At 49.6% G+C, this 20,622-nt stretch overlaps 1 pseudogene; it reads right to left on the bottom strand.

Moving 5' to 3' along the window:
• The window catches only part of LOC113894749, a 52,771-nt pseudogene that overhangs the window by 22,225 nt on the left and 9,924 nt on the right, over positions 1-20,622 (bottom strand).

Raw genomic sequence — 20,622 nt, 5'->3', positions numbered from 1 at the left:
ATGAAAAACTGTGTGAAGCATTCCGGACATACAACCTGTTCATCCCTGAGACAATAGAGAATCAACCAATGATTAATGCTTCCTTTGTGGCTCAATCCTGTGCAGACACCCAACGAAAGCTCCAAAAGCCGGAAGGCTTCACTGGGATGAATCCCTCACATTTACTGGAGGTAGCAAATAAAGTCTTCGTGAACCTAGACCATGAAGCCCAATGAGAATCAGATAAATTAATGAAACAGAGAGCAGCCCTGCTAGCAGCATCATTGAGGAGCTCAGATCAAGTGAAACAGAATGTCCCCTTGTGGAAAGGGGAAACTAAGAAGAGACCACCTCTACACCACGACCAGTGCACCTATTGCAAGGACACTAGACACTGGATTGAGTGCCACCGTCACAGAGGGACATCTAAGGGTCAAAGAAGTTCGGTCAACCCAAAAAGAAAGGCACCAGCCTGAGCTGGCCGTCAAAAACCTTGTTGGCCTGGCTGGAGCAAAAGCAGACTAAAGAAGACTGGGCTCACTAATCCTGGGCCCTTGGGAGCCCCTGGTCACAGTGAAAGTAGGAAGCCAATCAATGACTTTTGTGGCAGATACTGGAGCTGAACACTTCATGGAAACCACACCTCTGGCTCCCCTCACAGGCCGAACAGCAACTACTGTTGGGGCCACAGGGACATGGCAGCCTGCTCATTGTGCAAGGCCCATTCGTGTCAGCTAGGGGGCCATCTGGTGACTCATGAATTTCTCTGCTTACCTGAATGCCCCATTCCCTGGCTGGGTAGAGACTTACTGACAAACCTGGGGGCACAAATTACCTTTGCTCCTGGAAAGCATACGAGCCTCACTCTGAGGAGCCAATCAGCTCTGACAAAGGCCATGACTATGCCCAGGGAAGATGAATGGCATCTCTGCTACTCACGGAGGGAAAAAATAAATCCCCCAAGCTTGCTAATAGAATTCTCTGATGTCTGGGCAGAGAAGGAGCCCCCAGGTTTGGCCACAAACCATGCCCCCATTGTAGTGGACCTGAGGCCAGGAGCCACTCCTGTTATAAACAATATCCAGTACCTACAGGAGGCATGCCTGGGAATTTGGGACCACAGCCAGTGCCTACGAGATGCCGAGATCCTAATGGAATGTCAGTGTCCCCAGAACACCCCACTCTGACCAGTCAAAAAGTCAGGAGGGAATGACTACCGCCCCATCCAGGGCCTCTGTGGCATCAACAGTGCGGTGATCACCATCCATCCCGTGGTCCCAAATCTCAACATTCTCCTGAGTCTCTTACTGTCTCATGCAAGCTGGTTCACCTGCTTCGATCACAAGGATACATTCTTCTGGCTCTGGCTCTCACCAGCCTGCCAGCCAGCCCTTCTTTGCCTTTGAAAGGGAAGACCCACACACTGGGACGAAGACACAGCTGACTTAGACCCGGCTGCCACAAGGCTTCAAAAACTCACCTACCCTGTTTGGTGAAGCCCTGGCTGAAGACCTTGCTGCCTTTCGCAGAGAAACTTTGAACTGCACACTACTGCAGTATGTGCATGTCCTGTTGCTAGCCAGTCCCACCCAGGGGATTGCTGGAGAGGCACCAAAGCCCTGTTGGCTTTTCTCTCCACCACAGGGTACAAGGTGTCATGGAAAAGGCTCAGATCTGTACACAGGAGGTCAAGTACCTGGGCTTTGTCATTTGAAAAGGGCATCGGGCACTGGGACAGGAGGGGAAGCAAGCCATCTGCTCACTACCTCGGCAGAACACCAAGAAAGAAGTCTGTGAGTTCCTCGGGGCTGGATTCCGCTGGATCTGGATACTGAGTTTCTCTGAAATTGCCAAGCCTTTGTTGAAAGCCACAACAGAGTGGTAAGGATCCCCTGGAGTTGCACCCTTAACAGGAAAAGGCCTTCAAGGAGATAAAGAGACTCTAGACCACTGTTCCTGCATTAGGGCTGCCAAATGTGGCACAGGACTTTAACCTCTTTGTGCATGAGAAAAATCACACTGCAGCAGGGCTCCTCACACAAACAGTTAGGTCATGGCAGCGCCCGGCCACATACCTGTAAAAGCGACTGGATCCAGCGGCTGTGGGATGGCCACCATGCCTCCGGGCATTAGCTGCCACTGTGATTTTGGCCAGAGAAGCAGATAAGCTTACTCTAGGACAAAATATAAAAGCAAAGGTTCCCCAGGTTGTTACTGCCCTGATGAACAGCCAGGGCCATAAGTGGCTGACCAACTCCAGGATGATTTGCTATAAAGGACTGCTCTGGGAAAACAAACAGGTACAACTCGAGACTGTGTGGATGCTGAACTCCACCACCATTTTACCTGTGTAAGTGGGAACCCCCGACCATAACTATAAGGAGGTCATAGATGAAATTCGCTTGAGCAGGCTGGACCTGATGGACATCCCCCTCCAGAACCCAGAGCTGGAACTGCTCACTGACAAAGGCAGTTTCATCCAAGACGGGCAGCACAAAGCAGGCTCTGCCGTAACAACAGTTGACGAGAAAGTGCAGGCCGAGGCCTTGCCACAAGGGCGGTCAGCACAACAGGCTGAGCTACGGGCATTCACCCAGGCACTAAGGCACACCAAAGGGAGACGAGTCAACACCTATACTGATACCAGGCATGCCTTGGATACTCTACGTGTACATGAAGCCATTTATAACGAAAGGGGACTATTGACAGGAGGGGGAAAGGAGATTAAAAACAAAAAAGAAATCCTTTAGTTGTTACACGAAGCCTGGAAGCCTTTCCAAATAGCAGTCATCCATTGTAAAGGCCATCAGCGAGGAACTGATCCAATCAGCAAAGGAAATTGGTCAGTTGACCAGGCAGTCAGGGAGGCGGCGACCCAACCAATCCCCAGAGTCGACCCTGAGGCAACCTTTAAGGTCCTCTTGGCACCAGAATTGCCTCCGTCCCCGAGATACACCAAGTAAGAAGACCAATGGGCTCTAAATGATGGAGGCATAAAAGATAAGGAGGGCTGGTGGAAGCTCCCAGACCAAAGACTCACTGTCCCCAGCAGTCATGCAGTCCAGCTGGTAAAACAACATCATGAGACAACTCATTTAGGAAAAACTGTGCTGGAGAGCTTACCGAGCTGCTACTGTTTCGATTTTAAGCTCCCAACCCTGTGTGCCCAGATCAGTACTAGAGGTGTGACTTGTACACAAAACAACGCCAGCCAAGGACCAAGACCTAACCCAGAGATGCAGACAGTTGGGACTCTGCCCTTTGAAGATCTAGAAGTGGACTTTACTGAAGTCAAGTGGTATAGGGGCTGTTAGTGTTTACTTGTGGCAGTCTGCACCTACTAGGGATGGGCTGAAGCCACCCCACACGCACTGGACAGACATGAGAAGTGTCCAAGGCCCTACTAAGAGACATAATCCCGAGATACGGGCTGCCTCGGTCCTTAGGGTCTGACAATGGGCCAGCTTTTGCGTCTGAGATAATGCAAACTTTATCCAGGACACTGGGTATCGAATGGAAGGGTCACACCACTTACAGGTCACAGAGCTCAGGGAAAGTTGAACGCATGAATGGCACCCTCAAGACTACATTAGCTACACACTGTCAGGAGACTCATTTATCTTGGGTTGACATGTCACCGCTAACCTTAGTCCGAGCCAGATGTATCTTGCAGTCCTCAGACAATTATCTTCTTAAGATCTTATATGGGAAAATGCCCCCAGGGATAGGAAAACTCAAAGGAAACCCCCAACAACCAGCTGGCCTGGAGATGTACTGACACTTCCAGGCTCTGGGAAAAGTCTTCCACCGTACAGCCCAAGAAACCTTAGAAAGGACACCCATTTCTTTGGGCAATTGGATTCATCCCTATCAGCCCAAAGATGAGCTATAGGTTAAAGACTGGAAAAAGAACCACTTCCACAAGTTCAGACAGGCCCTCTCACTGTCGTCCTGGCAACACCTACTGCTGTTAAAGTTATAGACTTCATGCCTTGGATCCACCCCCAGAGTCAAGAAGGCAGTGGCTTCCTGTGACGAGGACATCTGGAAAGCAATTCAGGACTCTGAAAATCCCCTCAAGGTCTGGTTCCAAATACAGTGGCCCTCACCCACAAAGGGCGCTCGCTGAGCTCTGCTCTAGTCACTTCAGAAGCTGACTAATCAATGCAGAGCAGAAGTTTGAGGATTGTTCCAGCCACACTCCGACAGCTGACTGGTTATTCCCTGGTGGAAGACTGAGGATCTGGCTATCAAAATATCAATGGATTTTCATTGTCAACCTTGGTCTGTATCCCTGGTTGGAGTTATTGCTGTGTTCTTTGCTCCAGGACTAGCTTTGGTCGCACTCCAGGACTGGGATTTGGGTCCGAAGCTGCAGTTAGCTGTCTGTTACCTCACTGTAGCGGGAAGCCTCAGAGATCATGTCTCTTATGATCAATTCGCCCTACTAACTAAATCGCTCACAGTATAGCTGACCCCCTTCACGATAGGCTCAGTTGCTATAGCCGTGACAGCCCAAAGACGGGGAGAAAACCTTTGGCTAGTGTTCAGTTATCTGTTATGTGCAGGTTGCTTTGCAATCTTTTCTGTCCCTTGCTGTAACAGATGGCGCCATTCCTTACCCATCACACACTGGTCAACATTACAGTCAACCCTTGGAAAACTGCATCCTTAATCATCAGTGTGAACAATGTATAGATAGCCAATCCTATAGGCTGGTCACCTACTGCCTTAACCATGTGACGTATATCCAGAGGCCTGGGCACCGAAAATGTTCTCCATTCATGCCCCCCGCTGCTGCTACCTTTCCCCCACCAGGTGGTCCAAGCCCCAGCGGTATCCTGATGCCATGCCATTGTCATCATGCCCCTGTGCCTCCGTTTACCCCCAAACAGCACACAGATGCAATAAAAGAGAACAGGTGTCTGTCTGCAAATAAATGGAAAAACCTACTGGACAGGAACAATAATGCAGACAGACACAATCATGGAGCAACTTTGCCCTGAACACTCAGACTCTGTCCTTTGGCAGTATGACTCAGGTTACAGAGTTAACTCCCCTTTAAACTCTCATCTGTACCAGGTTCTCAGTGCAACCCATCGCCTTCTTAAAGACACCATCCCCCAGCTGGTCAGGGACTGCCGGCTTTGCTTATCCTAAGGAGTGCCACGGCACTTAGGTACACCAGTACCACTGAATAATGCAACAGCCATGGGACCTCCTATATATTCACCCTTACAAGGGCCAGTCTTAAGGACAATTGAGCTAACTCAGAAGGCTCCAGAATGCTTTACAAATAATGCAGGAACTGAACCTGTAGACAAATTAGCCAGGGACCAATGTAATCAAACTTTAAAAGGTGAGTGGCCCACTCATCCTCCCACAAACACGATATGCTGCTGCCCCTATCAAGGCCTTTTCTTTGTGGGAAAGATGCTTACTTATGCCTACCAGTCAGTTGGATGCGTATCTGCATCTTAGCTTTCCTCACTCCGCCGATGAATATTGCCCCTAACAGCCAGACTCTCACCTTTGGCAGCAAAGACATGGTCAAAAAGGGCCATCCAGTTTATGCCTCTACTAGTTGGTCTGGAAATTACTCCTGGAATAGGTATGGGAATAGGAGGAATTGTTTCATCAACCTCCTCCTACCATACACTATCCAGGGACTTCACAGACAACACTGAGAGAGCAGCCAAATCTTTAGTGGCTTTACAGGACCGAACAGATTCCCTGGCTAAGGTGGCTTTACAGAATAGGAGAGGACTAGACTTACTGACAGCTGAAAAGGGAGGCCTCTGCCTCTTCTTGAACAAAGACTGCTGCTTTTATGTAAACCAATCAGGAATAGTCAGGGACACGGCCTAATATCTAAGGGAATGAATGATGAAAAAGAGAGAGGAACTAGCAAATTCCTGGGGTCACTGGAACCACACATGGAGCTGGACATCGTGGGTCCGCCCTTAAGCCAGTCCTCTCTTCACGTTCTTTGTGCCGCTCTTGTTTGGTCCTTGTATTCTCAGTGCTATTACCCAGTTCATAACCTCTCGAACCGAATCCATAGTTACAATGGTAATCGCTCAATATACCCCCTAAACAAAGGGGAGCTTTGAATACCCTACCGAAACACGAGATGATGCTTTCTACAGGGAATGACAGAAGCATCAAGAGGGGGGAATGCAGAGGATAAGGTAAAGTTTTACATAACCCCCTGCTCCTTCTGCCTCTGTAATTCAGCTTGCTCCTTGCAAAGTCTGGATCACGCAGGTCACACCGTCTCAGAAAGTGGGGACTCACAATACTAGGAACTGGAGCTTATCTCACTCACCTTTGTCCTGCTCTTTGGAATCTCCCAGCCCCTGCAAACCCACAGAGTCATTCCTGTCCGTGTTTAAAAACTCGGTAACCCCTTTTTTGGGGATCCCAGCTTAGAGTGCCAACTCCTCTAGGCCTGCCAGCATAGTAAACCTGACTTCTCCAACTCTCTGAGTGTGGTGCTTGGTTTCTCAAGCACTGGTTTCTGCAACAAAGCTCAGAGAGGGGAACTCAGCAGCCTGAGGTCACAGAACTGAGCCCAGCCTTGGATTGTTGGATATCAGTGCTATTCCACTTTGCCCTTTCCCCTCTGGGTAATCTGGCTCTGAATCTTACTGAACCACAAGCTGAACCCTTGCAGGCCATGGTCCTAGCCTTGGGGCAGCTTCAACATGCACAGGTCTTGTGACCAAGGCAACCTAAGTATTCTCATCTGTAAAGTGGACCTGTAGTGACCAGGGACTGGGAGGTGTGCTGACCTAGGGAGGGAGAAGCACACAGCCCAGGAGGGTCCAATCCTGTCCTGTCTCTGAGAGGCATTGTGTTACCTCGGAGACAGCCCAGCGGAGCTGCTGGAGCTGCTGCAGGCCCCAGGCCGGGTCCAGGAACCGGTGGGGAGCCAACAGCACGTAGCGTGTGAACATGGACTCCCCAGCGTACAGCAGACTGCTGGCTCGCCTTGCCAGCCCCTTGAGACCACTTCGGGAGGCGTAGAATCCGGTCCAAGCATGAAATATTTCTAGAAGCAAAAGGTCAGTAGTGGGTGTGAGGTCCTGCCCATGGAGGCCCCTGAGCCTCATCTGGGAAATGCTGAGGAAGATGAGGTCAGAGATAGATCTGCCTGGGTCCCCAGGGACACAGCCTAGGTCAGGGGGGTGATCTCAGGGCTCCTGTCCCAGCCAGATCAGCAATGGTACAAGATTCCTGGATGGCTGGGCAGCTGGCAGGGACAGGCTGGGCTGCGGCAGGCCTGGAGAGGCCCGAGTGCTGAAGCACTGTGATGACAACAAGAATTCAGTGTGCACCTGAACCCTCAGTAGGGCCTGTGGGGAAAGGCCCTGAGTACCTCAGGGGAGGAGGGAGAGGGATGACGGCGAGGGCTGAGGGACCCAGGGGGAAGTGCTGGAGTGCTGGCAGCCCCTGTGTGCCTCTGGAGAAAAAGCGGGTCCCGGAAGGCATGCATTTCAGCAGTTCTCTCTGGATGCTCAGCAGGGAAGGATGGCAGCGGTGTGGGAGCTGTGAGAGCCCCGGAGCCACGGTCCTGACCCTGGACTAAGAGTGTGAGGCTGGTGGAATGGGCAAGAGTCTGAGCACCTTGGGGCTGGGATGTGTCTCAGCAGGTGGTTCAGGGTTCCCGAATGTTCACTCCTCCTGCCTCCTCCCCAGGCTGGGTTGTGCCTCCATTCTCTGTTCTTCCCTCAGAGGACCTTGGCTAGACAAGGAAGGGAAGCCAGGAGGACCTGGGAAAGGCTACAATCTGAGGGGGGAGACACAGGGACCCTCCACAGCTCCTCCCGGAAGCTGAGCACACAGGTCAGGCACTGGCTCACCACAGCCTCAGCTCTAAGCAGGGACCCAACTAGACAAAGCTACCAAGATAACCCTGTGCTCAGATCAGGACCAAGTCTCCTCCTTGAACTTTAGTCTCTGATTAAATGGTGCCTCTCTAGAGGGAGGCTAAGTAGCCACACCTACCTCGCTTTTCACTGGACCTTTCAGCATACACTCCTTCCTGCCTCCTGGTAACCACGCCCACATCCTCTATCCCCTCCCACCTCAAGTGTGACCACGCCCACACGGCAGTGTCACACCCACCTCAATTGGGACACCGCCCACATTCTGGTAGCCCCTCTCATCTACTCTAGGAGCCAGCCCTCCCCCAATCTGATGAGGTCCCAAGGGAAGTGTCCTGAGAGATATGTAGCTCCCCTTTCTCACCACTCAGGCAGAAGACCAAGGCCGGAGAGGCACTGCAAATCCAGATCTGGGGCAGTCAGGGTGGCACCCAGCCCAGAACCAGCCCTGCAGCTGGGGGCCCATCCTGTTGTCTCTTCGGAAGGAAAGGAAATGAGAAGGGAAGTGGTTGTATTTGAACTGCCATGTGGGATTCCCTCCAGTCCTCTGAGAACCCATGTCATGGATGACAAAACCAAGCCTCAGAGCGGTGACGTCATTTACCCAAAGCCACCCAGCCCGTGGGGGCAGGAGCTGTGATCTCAACCCAGGTGAGCATCTGAGTCACCGCCTGGGGCCAGCCCTGCTGAGACACTGTGCCTGCTGAATGGTGAGGGCGGGCAGGGCACAGGCCCTGGAGAGGCGCAGCTCAGGCACCCTGGTCCCCTGGAGGATGCTCAGCCAGTGGATGCTGCTGTGAGCCTGTGTCTCCTAACTGTCCATGGAGACAGACACTCACCTCACCTCTCCCTTCTAAAACGACCTGTCCTGCTGAGTGATCCCACCATGGACCTACAGCTGGGCAAACCTGCCTGGGAAGTAGGACCTGATCAGGGTCCCTGGGCAATCCTGGCTCATGGGGTCCTGGCCACAGTCTCCTCCCACGACCATACCCCTTAGCTCCTCTTTTTTTTTGGAAAAGGGGAGCAGGACAACAAGGATCCTTCAAGGATTCTGGCATTGTATGCAGTAAGAGTTTCAGATACTCAATAATTTAGCCAACGCCATCCCCCGCGGATGCCCTGAGCAAAGGCTGGACTGGGGTGTGGAGGGCGTTCTGCCTCCCCAGCTGTCAGTGGGAAGCTGTGTGTGCATAATTCCTGTCTGGCTTGCAGATAGCGGGGCTGGACCTTCTAAGGGGGTCCGCTTGGAGGTGGGTGGGGCTGGACCTGGAAGAGACGCTGATGCTGGGCTTCCTTCAGGGCAATCAGGCCCCGGGCTAGCTTCCTCAACACGGAGTGCCCACAGCATGTCCAGGATGGAGCCTGGCCTCCCAGGATGGAGATGCTGCTGTCAGTGTTAAAAGCTGCATCTGCTGAGCCCTGGCTCTGGCCCAGGCACTAGGCTAAGGGCTCTCCTCATCTCACTTCATTCTCACACTGGATGAGCTAACCAAGATGAACATCCCCCCTCTCCTGACACAGAGTGGTTCCACAGTGCACACAACCCAGCACAAGGCTCACTCCATGACCTTTCACTCTGAGCCTTGCTGGCCGCAGCCAAACCTGTCCTGGCCTCCAGGACACAGGCTTGTGGGAGACGTGGGCATTATTGTGCCCACTAATGACTCTGTGGCAATAGGTGAAAAGTGGGACCCTGAGGGGAAGAGGAGACACCCGATCTAGACTTAAGGTCAGGAAAGGCTTCCTGGAGGAGGTGACATGCATGCATGCATGCTCAGTCCTGTCCAACTCTGTGACCCCACGGACTGTAGCCCGCCTCTGTCCATGGGATTTCCCAGGCAAGAATCCTGGAGTGGGTTGCCATTTCCTCCTCTGAGGGATCTTCCCTACCCAGGGATGCAACCTGCATCTCCTGTGTCTCCTGCATTGGCAGGTGGGTTCTTTACCACAAGCACCACCTGGGGATCAGAGGAGGTGACATTACAGGACAACTGGGACTTTGCAGGAAGAGGAGGTGGGCACGGGGCAGTCCTTCCGGCAGCACTGCAATAAAAGGCAGAGACGGGACCTGCTGCACGTGGACAGCGTGAGAGGCTCCGGGAGCTAGGAAGCGGGCAGAGTGTGGAGGGGGTCAGGAAGGAGGGTCAGGGCCTGTACCTCCCCCAGGGCCCCTAGCAGGCTCCAAGCAGAAGCCTGAGCAGGCACTGAGTTGGGGGCCCCTTTCCTCCCTGGCACCGAATCCCTCCCTGCTCCCCAACCAGCGGCTCCTACCTGAGGAATAAGGCAGGAAGTCTCGGTGGTCTCGGACCTTCCAGGAGAGCCGGTGCGCATGCACAGCCCGGAAGTAGTTGCCGAGAGAGGCGTACTTCATCCGGATGCCGTGCTTGTCTGTGAACTTGTTGACCTCCTCCATTACACGGTCCATGTTGGTGAATTGCAGTGAGGCGTTGAAGAACTGCCTGTCACATCCCTGCAGGCCCGGGGACAGAAGCAACGTCCTGTCCTTCTGGGTGCAGAGCCCAGCCTGCACGGGGAGAGCCCCTCTTACCCCTATGACCGCCCACACTCCCCGCGGCGGGCACGGATCCCGGGCCCTGTGCGGGCTGTGTCTGCCTCTCTGCCATGCTGAGGGTGATTCCCCAGCACTGGTTTGTCTTACAGCTGCAGGTTTGTACCCTTTCACAACATTCCCCCAATTCTGCACACTCTCCAGGGCCGCTTTTGGCTGCCAAAATCTGATCTCTTTCTGTATGAGACTGATTTTGTAAAATTCCACGTAAGTGAGATGATTTAGGTTTTGGTTTTCTGTGTCTGCCAGATTCCGTTTCCTGACAATTTCTTAAATCCCAGCACTGCTCTTAGGTATCAATAACCTTGATTATGATGAGATACTAAACAAGAATAAAAAACAGAATGGCTTGCTTGAATTTACTGACCTTAATCCCGTCCTCAGAAAGATGTCAAAGTAGAAAAACAGATAAATTCCTGGAAATACATAACCTGCCCAGTCTGAATTATGTGTAAATAGAAAGCCTGAACAAATGGATACTAGAACCAAACTGAACCAGGATCCAAATACTTCTCAAGAAAGCAAAGATCAACATTCAGCAGTGATGTCTATCGAATGTTGAAGAATTTATACAAATCCTTGTTCAATCAGTTCAATCACTCGGTTGTGTCCAACTTTTTGAGACCCCATGGACTGCAGCACATGAGGCTTCCCTGCCCATCACCAACTCCCAGAGTTTACTCAAACTCATGCCATCGAGTTGGTGATGCCATTCAACCATCTCCTCCTCTGTCATCCCCTTCTCCTCCTGCCTTCAAATTTTCCCAGCATGAAGGTCTTTTCCAATGAGTCAGGTCTTCGCATCAGGTGGCCAAAGTGTTGGAGTTTTAGCTTCAGGATCAGCCCTTCCAATGAATATTCAGGACTGATTTCCTTTACTATTGACTGGTTTGATCTCCTTGCAGTCCAAGGGAATCTCAAAAGTTGTCTCCAACACCACAGTTCAAAAGCATCAGTTCTTCGGTGCTCAGCCTTCTTTATGGTACAACTCTCATATCCATACATGACTACTGGAAAAACCATAGCTTCAACTAGATGAACCTTTGTTGGCAAAGGAATGTCTCTGCTTTTTAATATGCTTTCTAAGTTGGTGATAACTTTTCTCCCAAGAATCAAGCATCTTTTATTTTCATGGCTGCAGTCACCATCTGCAGTGATTTTGGAGCCCAATACAGTAAAGTCCTTCAGTGTTTCCATTGTTTCCCATCTCTTTGCCATGAAGTGATGGGACCAGATGCCATGATCTTAGTGTTTTGAATGTTGAGTTTTAAGCCAGCTTTTTCACTCTCCTCTTTCAGTTTCATCAAGAGGCTCCTCAATTCCTCACTTCTTCCATAAGGGTGGTGCCATCTGCATATCTGAAATTACTGATATTTCCCCCAGCAATCTTGATTCCAGCTTGTGCTTCATCCAGTCTGGCATTCTGCATGATGTACTCTTTATATAAGTTAAATGAGCAAGGTGGCAATATACAGCCTTGATTTACTCCTTTCCAAATTTGGAACCAGTCCATTGTTCCATGTCCAGTTCTAAATGTTGCTCTTGACCTGCATACACATTTCTCAGGAGGCAGGTAAGCGGGTCTGGTATTGCCATCAAGGATTCAGGAATACAGATCCTTGTTAGTCTCTTTTACAAACTAGAAGGGGACTGAAAGTTTTCAATATAATTTTACAACGCCAAGACTACCCTGACACCAAACCAGGCAAAGAAGCCTCAAGAAAAGAAAATTATAGCTGAATATATCCTAGGAACATAGATGCAAAAATCCTCAACAATATAATAACAAACAAAATCAACAATACTTGAAGACAATATTGCATCATCATAAAGCAGAACGCAAGGGATTTATTCCAGGAATGCAAGGATCAGTCAACATCCTCAAATCAACCAATGAGAAAATGTGAGATAAAAATTATATGATCATCTCAACAGATGCAGAAAAGGCATAAGACAAAATTCAAATTCCATTTGTGATAAAAATTCTCCTCAAAGTGGGTGTGGATGAAAATTACAACATAGTAGAGGCCATACATGACAAGCTGACAGCTAACACCAACTCAAGGAAGAAAAGGTAAAACTATTCCTGGGAGATCAGGAAAAAGATGAGGATGATCCCACTCACCACTTATTTAATGTGGTATTATAAATCAGAGCTGCAGTAATTAGTAGTGAAAAAGCATGGAAATCAGAACAGAAGAAATAAAATTCTCACTAATAGCTGCTGTAATGATGTCATAAAAATAGTGACTACAGAAAACCCTAGAGACAAATCTTAAAATTTTTTTTAATATCAATGTATTTATTTTAATTGGAGGCTAATTACTTTACAATATTGTATTGGTTTTGCCATACATTGACATGAATCCACCACAGGTGTACACGTGTTCCCCATCCTGAACCTCCCTCCCACCTCCCTTCCCATGCCATCCCTCTGGGTCATCCCAGTGCACCAGCCCCGAGGATTCTGTATCATGCATCGAACCTGGACTGGCAATTCATTTCACATATGATAATATACTGGTTTCAATGCCATTGTCCCATATCATCCCATCCTTGCTCTCTCCCATAGAGTCCAAAAGACTGTTCTATACATCTGTCTCTTTTGTTGTCTCACATATACGGTCATCATTGCCATATTTCTAAATTCCATATATATGTGTTAGTATGCAGTATTGGTGTTTTTCTTTCTGGCTTACTTCACTCTGTATAATAGGCTCCAGTTTCATCCACCTCATTAGAACTGATTCAAATGCATTCTTTTTAATAGCTGAGTAATATTCCATTGTATATATGTACCACAGCTTTCTTATCCATTCATATGCCGATGAACATCTAGGTTGCTTCCATGTCTTGGCTATTGTAAACAGTGCTGTGATGAACACTGGGGTACACGTGTCCCTTTCAGTTATGGTTTCCTTGGTGTGTATGCCCAGTACTGGGATTGCTGGGTCATATGGCAGTTCTTGGAGAAGGAAATGGCAACCCACTCTAGTGTTCTTGCCTGGAGAATCCCAAGGACAGAGGAGCCTGGTAGGAGGCCGTCTATGGGGTCGCAGAGAGTCGGACATGACTGAAGCGACTTAGCAGCAGCAGCAGCAGCAGCAGCATGGCAGTTCTATTTCCAGCTTTTAAGGAGTCTCCACACTGTTGTCCATAGTGGCCGTGCTGGTCTTAAATGAATAACAGCAGTAAAGTTGCAGGATAAAATATCAACAGACACAATCACCTGCTGATTAGTGTTTCCACATGCTAACAACAAACCATCAGAAAGAGAAATGAAGGAAACAGTCCTCTTGATAGTTACATGAAAAAGGTAAAATGCTTGGGGCTGGTGCACTGGCACGACCCAGAGGGATGGTACGGGGAGGGAGGAGGCAGGAGGGTTCAGGTTGGGGAACACATGTATACCTGTGGCGGATTCATGTTGATATATGGCAAAACCAATACAATACTGTAAAGTTAAAAAAAAATTAAAAAAAGGTAAAATGCCTAAGAATACATTTCACGGAGCAGGTGACAGCCCTGCACACTGAAAACTAGATGACACTGTGATGATCAAAATGGAGGAAGACACAAGTTAAGTGGGAAAATATTCTGAGCTCGTGACTGCAAGAGGAGGGCTGCGTTTTCCAAAGCAATCTAAAGATTCAAGGCAAAACCTTTTAAAATTCCAATGATGTTTTTCACACAAATAGAACAACCAATCCTAAAATTTATGGGAACCACAAAGACCATGAGTGGTCAGAGCAATCTTTAGTAAGAACAAAACTAGAAGCATCGTACACCCTGATTTCAGAGTTCACTGCAAAGTCATAGCAATCTAAATAGTAGACAATAAAAGATACAGATAGATCAATGGGATAGAATAGAGAGCTCAGGAACAAAGCCATGTGTGTATGGTAATTACACTAAAGCAAAGGACAAGAATATAAACTGGGAAAGGACGTCTTCTACCAGAAATGGTCTTATGAAAACTGCACATCCTCAGGTGTAGAATGAGGTTGGACCACTGCCTGACACTGTACTCAAACAGTAAGTCAAGCTAATTGAAGACTTGATTGTAACTCCTGGAACTATAAGGGCTTCCAGAAGAAAACATACACTGTAAATTCCTCATCATCAATCTTGATGATGAGTTTTTGGATTTGACATTACATGGAAAAGGAACACAGAGAATAATAAGACTACATCAAACTAAAAGCTTCTGCACAGCAAAGAAACTTCATAAATAAAGACAGCCTATGAAATGGACTTCCCTGGTGGCTCAGATGGTAAAGCGTCTGCCTACAATGCAGGAGACCCAGGTTCGATCCCTGGGTTGGCAAGATCCCCTGGAGAAGGAAATGGCAATCCACTCTAGTACTATTGCCTGGAAAATCCCATGGACAGAGGAGTCTGGTAGGCTACAGTCCATGGGGTCACAAAGAGTCGGACACGACTGAGCGACTTCACTTTCACTTCCATGAAATGAAACATTTGCAAGTCATAAATCTGGAAAGGCATAATACACAATATATAAAAAGAACACATATAGATCAGTAGTAATGATGAAAACGATCCAGGTAAAAAATAGGCAGAGGTCCTGAATAGATATTTGTCTGAGAAGACATGAAGATGCCAACAGACACAGGAAAAGATGCTGAACAAATCGAAACCACACAGAGGTACCACCTCACACCTGTTACGACGGCTATTGTCTAAGTGAAAAGAAACAACAAATGTACATCAGGATAAGGAGAAATGTAAACATTCACGCACTTTTGATTTAAAAGTAAATTGTTCCAGCAATTATGGAAAGCAGTGTGGAGGTTCCTCGAAAAACGAATGATAGAGCTGCCACGTGATTCAGTCTCCCCGCTTCTCTGTATTTATTCAAAGAGAACAAAAACACTAACTTGGAAGGACTTCTGCAACCCTATGTTCACTGCAGCTGTATTTATAATCGGCAAGAAATATGGAATCAACCTACATGTGCATCAGTGGACGACGAGATCAAGAAAATGTTATATATGTACTCGGTATTATTCACCATAAAAAGAGGAAATCCTGCCGTTTGCAAGAGCATGGATGAAACTTCAGGGCACTATGCTCAGGAAACCAGTCAGACAGAGAAAGATGAAATACTATATGGTCTCAGGTATACGTGAATGAAAGGAAAACAGAAAGTATGTGGAAAATAACTTCATGTATGGAGAGAACATATGGGTAGATCCAAAGACAGGGGCTGCAGGGTAGGCTAAATGCTTGACAGAGGTCAGAAGTTATGTTTCCATCTGAAAAACACGTCATGAGGACGTAACGTGCAGCATGCTGAGTGCGGGAGCGTGCACACGTGCGTTCTCGCTCGGGAGCTTTTCTGACGGCTCTGAGCACAAATTCCACTTTCTTAGCTGCCCTGCTAAGCACCTATGTGGCCTCAGGAAGATTCCCTAACCTCTCTGGCTCTCAGTCCCTTATGAGTAGACAGGACACCATAGGGCCTGCCCCTATGCCCAGTGGGCAGAGGAAATGGAGGATACACATGCATCCCATAGAACGGGGTGCTCCCTACAGTTTAGCAGTGATGACATAACATCAGGCACTGTCCCCTGGGGTGTCTTTCCCACTTGACCTCAGATCCAGCCTATGGAGCAGGTCCTGTCATCATCCCCATTTCACAGATGAGGAAAGTGAGGCTCAGAGTGTTCCCAGTCCCACAGCCCCTGAGTAGGAAGCCAGGATTCAGGCCGAAGCCTCTGCTCCCAGCATTGAGAAGGAGAAAGGAGGGGAGAGCTGGGGAGAGGCTGGAGCCTGCGTCGGGCAGGGGCTGCATTGGAGGCAGAGGTTGTTGGGGTGATCCAGGGTGGGGTGAGGAGCTGGTAGACTGGGTGAGGACTCGGGGTGCAGGGAAGGAGGACTGAGCCGGAGCTGGGATGGCCCACTGTCTGGATGGACACTGGCCTGATTAGAACAGGACACACCATCCTGGGGTGGACCCGGCTGCTGGGGTGGGACACATGAGAGCAGCCCTTGTGCAAAGTTGAGCGATCAGGGCCAGGGACCCCCACTTACCCAGGGCCAGAGGATGTGTGGTGTCCGGAACCAGGTGGCTCGAGCCAACACGTTGTTCACCAGGAGATTGGTAAAGCTTGGGATGGTGTCCTCAGTGACAGGGATTTCCATGAAGGGGTACAGGCCATTCTTGGGTGGACCTGGGAAGACTGGGTCGCCATCCCAGTAAAATCCCTCACTGAGAGAGAGACAAGTGTTAGGGACCAGCCCTGAGAAGGGCAGCAGCCTGAGACCTAGGAGGTCGGGAGGACTCAGCAAGGCCAGAGCAACTATGCCTGCAGATCTGGCTCGGGGCCTCTGTCTCCCATCAGAGGGTAGAGGGCGGTGGTGGGCAGATGAGAGCTGAGTGGACAGAAGGCGTCACCTTTCAGCCCTGCAGGACCTTGGGCACGTGACCCTACAAGCCCATATTTTTTCAGCTGTTCCGTGGAGCCCACAACCTCTGGGCCCCACTTCCTTCACGTGGATCAGGAGCAATTCATGCGATCACTCATTCTTTAGGTCATCCTTGTGCCCTTCAGTTCTGATTCCAAGAACCCCGAGCAGGGCTGGGACCAGAATGAGGCAACTGAGATACTTGCCTTCACACAAAACTGCGCACTTGTAAAAATCTCAGTAACAATTTAATGAGATTTTCACACTTTTCAAATAAAAAAAAAAAGCAAAAAACATCGTGATGAACAGAATCACAAAATTCTATATAAAGACAGAGCAGTATTACAAAATCCTCAGACCCAGGGAGACTGAGGACACGGAGGCCTTGGTGCTGCCTTCTGAGCCCAGTGCAGCTGCCCTACAGCTGCTACTGCGCATGTCCAGGCCTCAGTTGTTCTTTCTGTAAGATGGGTGCTCAGTGCGTGTCCTCAGGGCCGGCCATGAGGGGCGTGCCTGAGGTGGTCCAGGGAGGGAGCTGGGACGGGGGCTGGCCCGAGGCAGGTGCTCACGAGCAGTAGCCAAACTGGTCCAGGACGTGTGTGAAGATTTCCTGCTGTGCCGACAGGGATCTGGACCCTCGCCACACGAACTGCAGCTGCTGCAAACCCAGAGGGAAGGGAGTGAGGGCACAGGGGCGACACGGCTGCCGGCTCCCCGCCAGGCCCCGCCTGAGTCTCCTCGCCGCCCCCGCTGCTCTCAGGGGTTCAGGTCAAGATCCTCCTCTGCTGCCCCCTCCTCAAGATTCGCCCTGACCTCCCAAAGCCACAGGAGGCGGGGGAATCGGCCCTCCAGATGGTGCCTGTCTGCACCTTCATCTGACCCTCCTCAGGGCAGGACTCTCTGTCAGGACCTGCCAGCCAGGCTGTCTCTAACTCGGCTTGAATGCCTGCAGACACCGGGAGCTCGTCACTATTACTAAAGGTACAGCAGCTTTTTTCAGTTCTGATGGTGAGAAAGTGGATGAGTAGATGCGGCTCACCACTCACCCGGTTATCCTGCATGGCCTCCTTCAGGTTGTAGTCGATCCTAGAGATGACGTGGGCATTGAAGCCCGCCAGGGCAAAGAGGGTGGGGGTCGTGGAGGATGCACCAAACGGGTCCACCTGCCAGGAGAACTGTGGCCGGACCCCAAATGTTTCATAGAGAAAGCCGTGTCCTTCTGCAAAGAGACAGCCAGGCGGTTGGACTTGGGGTGGGCTCTGAGAACTCAGGGACCAGTGGGAGCAGCAGAGGAGGTGCAGGAAGCAGAGGAGACCAAGGAGGAGCAGCTGGAGAAGAGGCGGAAGACTTGGGGATGGGGGGTCTGAGACGGGGGTTCAGCAATCTGTGAAGGGCACACCCTGTCCCCATATCATCTGCCTGAGGAGGGCAGGTCTGATGTCCCCTAATTCCACACTCAGAGTCCTCACTTCAGTCAGGGAATATTGACCCAGACCCAAGGGACGACTTAGCACTGGTCCCACAGGTCATGGAAAGATCACCCACCTCTGCCTGATTCTTGTTTTCTCCACCTCTGTGGGAACTAGAAGTGGGCATGCAAATAGTTATAGCTGAAAAGATGTATGGGCTTAACTGGCTTGAGTTGCAGGGCAAGAATTCACACATTTTCTATTTTAAGAAGATTCAGCAAGCAATGTCCCCTTGTACCCCTTTTCTTTCCTGATGACTGGAGCTGTAGCAGCCATTCTGTGATCATGTGGGAGAGGATATGAGAATATGAGAAACATCAGTGGGCTGCAGAATCCGTCCCTAAATCCTCCCCCTTCTTTGTAAGGAAGCAGTAAATATCTTAATGACAGCTCAGTGTACCTCAGGTTTTTTCAACACTGTTAGAAAATCTTCCTGAGGTCCAGATGAACAGGTGATTAATGCATAAAACAATTAATCTTTGCCCAACATATACTCTCCCCTCTGCCTTTTAGGAACAGAACCACACAGCCCCTCCTAATTAGGACAGGGTAATAGACTCCCGGCAGGAGCCTGCATTCCCCTGCCTCCTGAGGATGACAGACCACGTGATGAGGTTCTGAACAGTGGATGTGCCCAGAAGTGATGAAGGTAGTTCAGGGTCACCTTTTCGAGGATGCACTGCCCTCTTCCCTTCATTCCCCTCCCCTTCCCAACTGAGATGATATTTCAGGGGGGTGAGGCACCTTCAGCCATGCAAGGAAGACAGGGACACCCTGTGGGGTGGCAGAGCAAAACACACCAGCTACTGGAAGCCTCATTACTCTGTGGAGCAGTGACCCCTGATGGCCCAGAACAGCCCTCAGTGTAGACTCCATGCCCCACCCCCTCGCTGAGAGAAGTAACCTTCCCTCTTGCTTGAGTCACTGTCACTCAGTCACCTTCTTGCAGCTGAACCAGCGTCCTAATGAGCACAAAGACCAGGTCAAGACCTCCCTGCCCAGTAATGGAGGGCGGGGCAAGAGTGCAGGGGCCAAGGTGCCTGAGAGGCCAAGGGGACACTGGAATTGTGGTCTCCCCTCAGCTGGAGAGACCTGCTTCCTTCCTCCTCAGGAGAATGTTAAGCAGTTTTTAACTCTGCTGAGGAGGAGTCAGAGAGAAGCAGGGAGGTGGAACAGAGGGGCACCCAGGAGACAGGGGATTACTGGTATTGGGAGGGGGAGGGGGTGGGCACAGGCCGAGAGCTGGGGCAGGAATAACCAGGACAGCAGGGTCCTCTCAGGACTGTCCCAGGCGTGTCCTTCCCTCTTGGGGACATTTGCTTCTGTCACTGCAGTTATGGGAGCCCCAGCCCCCATGTGACCTGAGCTGGGCTCCCTCCCAGAGGATGGGGTCACTGGGGGCACCCTTTTGTGTCCCACCTCTCTTCCAGGCCTCTGCTGAGAATCCCAGCTGAGAAGTGTCACCTCAGGGAGAGGATGAGCTCGCATCCCCAGGGCCTGATGCCCACACTCAGCTCGTCCTGTCCTCTGAGCTGCTGGGAAAACCGCCATTCCCCCATTGAGATATTCTATCTAAAACTAAGTCTCGAGAGTGTTTATCAAGACCTAGGAGAATGAAAACACAGTGACTCAAAACCTATGGTATGCAGTAAAAGCAGTGCTAAAAGGGAGGTTTATACCAATACAAGCCTACCTCAAGAAACAAGAGAACCATCAAATACACAATCTAACTTTGCACTAAAGCAACAGAAAAGAAGAACAAAACCCCCCAAAGTTAGTAGAAGGAAAGAAATCATAGACATCAGAGCAGATAAATGAAAAAAAAAAAAATGAAATAGACAATAGGAAAGATCAATACAACAAAAATCTGATTCTTGGAGAAGCTAAACAAAATTGATAAATCATTAGCCAGACTTATCAAAAATAATAGAAAGATTCAAATCAATAAAATTGAAAATGAAAAATAAGTTATATCGGACAACACAGAAATACAAAAGATCATAAGAGACTACTATGAGGAAATATATGCCAATAAAATGGATAACATGGAAGAAATGTACACATTCTTAGAAAAATACTCCTTTCCAAAACTGAACCAGAAAGAAATAGAAAATATGAACAGGCCAGTCACAAGCACAGATTCCCAAAACTGTATTCACAAAATTTTCCAACAGAGAAACACCCAGGGCAAGAGAACTTCACAGGCGAATTCTGTCAAAAGTTTTGAAAACAGCTGTTACCTATCCTGCTCAAACTCTTCCAGAAAATTGCACAGGAAAAAATC

This window comes from Bos indicus x Bos taurus, chromosome 6, assembly GCF_003369695.1.
Source record: "Bos indicus x Bos taurus breed Angus x Brahman F1 hybrid chromosome 6, Bos_hybrid_MaternalHap_v2.0, whole genome shotgun sequence".
NCBI lineage: Eukaryota > Metazoa > Chordata > Mammalia > Artiodactyla > Bovidae > Bos > Bos indicus x Bos taurus.
This window is presented reverse-complemented; position numbering and strand designations above follow the sequence as displayed.